The sequence below is a fragment of the Leucopleurus acutus genome (assembly GCF_964270905.1).
Source record: "Leucopleurus acutus genome assembly, chromosome: 5".
NCBI lineage: Eukaryota > Metazoa > Chordata > Mammalia > Artiodactyla > Delphinidae > Leucopleurus > Leucopleurus acutus.
The window spans coordinates 3,829,120-3,834,353 of NC_139147.1; positions in this window are offsets into that span (position 1 = coordinate 3,829,120).

Here is a 5,234-nt window from a genome sequence, read left to right on the forward strand (position 1 = left end):
TTGTTCACAGAAGCGCCAAAAGATGAAGTTAGGAGCAATAGGCCACAGCTAGAGGGACACGGGCACCACACACATATGGCTTTTCTGCAGTCCAAGGTGGGTTTGCCAAATATTGCCCAGAGCCGAAACAAAGTACTTTTAGGGCAAAAGAGGAAATTATTTCATGTCTCAGATGTGAGTCTTAGGAATGGAAGTTTAATAACAAATGAGCCAAACGTGCGTCACACTTCTTCTGTGAGCTCTTCAGAATTCTACTGTGTTTAGCAACTCTTGGGATGCCCTTGTTTAGATTTCCAGTGGAAAAAACAGTCAGTTCGGCACACGATGTTAATATCCCTTCGTGTCTTCCAAACCACTTTCCTCATCTGTACGCCGTTACCCTGGGGTTCATTCACAATTTTCACATCGTCCACTCCTTCTCAGTGAAACACTTTTAGGAGACATGCTTATTAAAAAGCACTTGTCGGGCTTCCCTGGTGGCGCAGTGGTTGAGAGTCCGCCTGCCGATGCAGGGGACGCGGGTTCGTGTCCCGGTCCGGGAAGATCCCACATGCCGCGGAGTGGCTGGGCCCGTGAGCCATGGCCGCTGAGCCTGCGCGTCCGGAGCCTGTGCTCCGCAACGGGAGAGGCCACAGCAGTGAGAGGCCCGCGTACCGAAAAAAAAAAAAAAAAAAAAAAAAAAAAAGCACTTGTTATCAGGGTGAAAGGTTTTGAGTAAGATTCATTTTCCTCCAATAAGATTTAAAGGCTACAATGAAAACTTGGCTCCTGTCACAGATGTGAAATTGGGTGAGTTCCTTCCTATAGCTGCTTTTGTGAATCCTTAAACATATATTTCAGGAGTAAGAGAGCCATGGATGAGCAAAACCTTTATAAAAGTCAAAATTATAGAACTTTTTCCTTTCCTTTTTTCTGAGGGAGAGATTAGAAAACTACATTAAGAATTTTGGAAAATGCACATTTAAAATTCTTAGGTATCCCGAGAATTATCGAGTAACTGTAAAATGACTTTTTCAGCATAGTTTGCTTTCAAAGATTATACTCCAATTGTAATCACTGTAAATTAGCACCTGGTATTCCAAAATATAGTATATTCATACCAAGTTAGTCCCCATAGGCTAGTAATCGCTACTAGTCTTTCTGGAACCGATGGTCTCATTAATGTTCTCTTCTACTTGAAGGATTACTGTTCTCTCTCATGTGGTCGACAGAACCTGTGACATTCCAGAATTAATTCTAAGAGGATATTGTGTGTCGAATTTCAGGCACTGATCAGAAGTAGTTAGTACAATTTTTTGATTTGGAAATTCAGATGGACTCGATTTACTCAAGCGTGAAGGTGTCAAGAGTTTTAGGTTCACGTTTCTCGCTCTGAAAAGAAGTCTTAGCTGTTCCCATTCCTGAATGACCCCATGAGCATTCTATTCTCTGCTTCATACCTTTATCCGGGGCTCTGCTCTCTCAGCTTCCTCGTGACTTGAAACCTCTTCAGGGTCCTGGGCATGTGTCAGGTGGGCTGCGTCCACCCCGTGTGTGAGAAGCGCGTGGATTAACACGAGGGGGACAGTGTTGCTGGGAGATGCGTATTTCTTGGTGTCTATTGGATACATCAAGAACCCTGTACATTTGAGTCAATCCCAGAGCTTACCCTCCAGACACACACACACACACAGTCACCATCAAATGGCTTTTTCTGAAGTTACGGAGGACACTAACGTAGCAGGGAATAGGATGAGAGAAAAGAAGCGTAGGGTCAGGGTCGCACCATGAGAACAGGGGCTGTATCGATACTGTGAATGTTTACTTTCCAAGCTGTTTATCCAGATCTGGTTTTTAATGATGTAGGATATTTATGTCAAAGTAAATGTCATAACATCAATCTAGATTATACACCAAATGCAAAACCTACTCATTTGTAAGTCACCTTATTCCCTTACCTCTTCCACATGCTGGAGTGTTCTGAGGGCTTTTGGTTTGGTTTCTGTTTTGTCTCGATGAAATCTTTGCAGAGTGGTGTTCTGAAAGCAGTTTCTCGCGAGCACTAATGTTAATGTGCGTCTGTATGTCCGGAACCAGCTGGTCACGTTGGTTTTAATGAGCTGTCAACAATTCTCCTGGATTTGTTTAAGGACGAGCCTGTGTTCTTTGCGGAGGAATGAAATGGACCTTTAGGGGTGCGTGTATGTTTTCATGTAGCGTCAACAGAAGTACCCATCTCATCGCTCCAGTTGAAAACCTGCCGTGAGGAAGAAGGTTTAGACCGAGCACTTTATTTAAATCAGGTCTCAAGTTTAAGTTCACAAGCGGCCCTGGATTCCTAGAGAGGGCTACCTGGCCCGCCGCTGCCGACAAGCTGGGTGCCTGTCCAGATGTTTGACTGTTTCGCTGGCCACATCTATAGAAGAACAGTGCAGATTTTCTTCTCGAACAGAAAGGGAAAGATTCATTTACGCTGCTGCCACTCAATTCAAGTGTTTTCTGAGTAACCAGCTCGGCTCTCTTGCAACCTGACAGTGTAAGTTGGTGGATGTTCGAAGTCAGAACATTTAACTCCATCAGATGAAAATCAGATCTCAGCGCCGGCCTAGACCTGACGCCAGACCCTGCCTCTGCTGCCCCAAACCTGCGAAGGCGTGATGACCAAAGCAGGCGGCACAGGGACGCCAGCACTGCTAATCCCGCGAAGCAAACTCAGGTTACACCTCTCTGGTTCCTTTTTGGGGGGGACATTCCTACTTTCTGGATGAGGACGCATTTGAAATACAACAAACTGCCCCATTCACCCAGCTGCCAACTGGTCAGTGACGTGCCGTTTATAATTTAGGCTTGTAGGGTTTTTTCCCCCCGATATCGTATCAAGCTACTTTTTTTTTTTTTTTTTAAAGAAGAAAATAAGAGGTTTTCCAGGTATGTGGGGAGGTTTGGCTTGATGACCAAGTGTGGTGATGACTGTACCCGACGATGATTGTATCCCTGGGAAGCACTTTAAAAACAGACTGCAGTCCTGCGCCAGCCCTGTGCAGCTGGGTTCATGCGGGGAAGGTGTGGCTGGAACACGAACGATCTTTGAAGGAAATAAACGTGCCCATGCAACACTAAACATTGAGTCGTTTTTGCCGAGTCCTGCGCTGTCCCCGAAGTCCAGCGGCTTCTCTGAGGCGCCGGAATCCTGGTCTTTCCTTTGTCAGGCGCCACCCTGGTCAGCTGGCTAAACCAGGAGCTGTCCTCCTAACAGTCTCCTTAGGTGATTCGTAAGTCACTTAGCACCTGCTTTAGGCCTGGGGTGAAAATCATTTACTAGACCGTCCATGTCTCCCGTGAACTTTGGGGTTCTGGTGAATTGTAGGTGCTGCCAGTCAGGGCCTGCTTGGCTTGGGTCCCCCAGTGGCCACGTGACCCTGTATGATCCCCAGGGACCTTATGAGGAGTGCTGTCCCCTCGGGGCGTGAAGCCTTTATCCATCCATCGCCCTCGTTGTCATCGCCCCATCCCAGCAGTCGCCTGAGGGTGGGTGCACAGTGGACACCTGCACGGGGTCAGAGGGGCATATGCCAGGTGGGGCTCTGTGGTGGCTGGCATCCAGGCTGGCCTGGGCTCCTCCACGGTTACTGGGTGGGGACGGGTCGGCCGGGAGGGGTGCACAGACAGCGTCCTGCACCTCACGTCTCTCCTGGTCATCAGCTTCCCTGTTTCAGCAGTTTCATCCCACTAATCTACCCAAGCACCTGGCACTTAGAAAACTGGTACCCAGCCCAGCCCCTCGCCCATCCCCCCACCCTTCCTCTCCACTGTCCTGACCCTGCCTGTCCTCTCGGGTGTGGAGTGGTCACTTGAGGGCCGAGACTGATGCACAGCTCTGCATTTCAGAGGAAGAGTCTGCCCGTGCAAAGCCCCAGCGTTAGCGGGGCTCAGACCCTGGATTCTCTGCTCTGGACGTGGCAGGTGGCGATGGTGCTGCGACTGGTTTGGGATTAAGGTATCCTGGGGCCTGGGACTGAACTGCTGCTTCCCGTGTGGCCGGTGGTCCACTCTGCACTGACACTCTAGGAATCTGGAGGGACTTGCTGGATGGCCAGCTTTCCCAGCCTGATCTTCTGCAGTCACCTGCAGGTGCACACTGTTCTTGCCAATCCCCTCTGTACAGCCCAAACGTATCCACTTCAACCACCTTTGGGCATTCTGGAATGCACACCCCTCGGCCCCAGGATGCACTTCTCCCTGTTCTTACGATCTAACCAAACACAAGCCCTGCTTTCTGCATGAAGTGCTCGGCGCCTCGGATGCCCCAGGGCACTTCCGCTGGCATCCTTCAGTCCCTGTCACTTGGCCCCACCTCACCCTCTCCTAGACTTGCACCCCAGCAAGAATGTAGGTGCCCGTATCCCCTGGGTCTAGGATGGTGCCCACTTAGAGCAACGATGGACATCAGCAGACAGCTTTATATAAGCTCAAATAGGAAGTCTGCTTCCTCCAATCCTACCCCACTCACCAGGGCCCAGGGTCAGGGGACAGAGCCAGACACGGAGGGGCGGCACGTGACAAAAAACGTGCTGCTCTTCATCTCGGTCACTTCCTACAATTATAGGCTGCTGTGAGTATATGTCAATAAATCGTTTATTAAAAGAAAATGCAGCTCGCTCACCACAGAGGGCTGGCCACCAGGATGAAGGACCTTGCACGGTGCCCACCCTCAAGAGAACGCTGCCAAGGCCAGACCCCCTGAAGCACCAACTTTCACCATTGTCCACTGCTCACCTTGGCTCTGTAACCATGACTGTCCATAATGCAAATCGCCAAGCTGTGCCCGGCATGTGCCAGGCACTCAAAACTATTCATTATTGGGGCTTCCCTGGTGGCGCAGTGGTTGAGGGTCCGCCTGCCGATGCAGGGGACATGGGTTCGTGCCCCGGTCAGGGAAGATCCCACATGCCGCGGAGCGGCTGGGCCCGTGAGCCATGGCCACTGAGCCTGCGCGTCCGGAGCCTGTGCTCCGCAACAGGAGAGGCCACAGCAGTGAGAGGCCTGCGTACCGCAAAAAACAAAACAAAAAAACAAACAAACAAAAAACAAAAAAACCTATTCATTATATTGATGTCATCAATATTTATAAAGTTGGATGCTTGCCTAGGTGCCTTGGGTTACTTGGTATTTTAGAGAAATACCAGGAGAGAAAGACTCGAGATCACAGTGATTATAGCCAATACTAACTGAGCACTTACTACGTGCCAGGAATT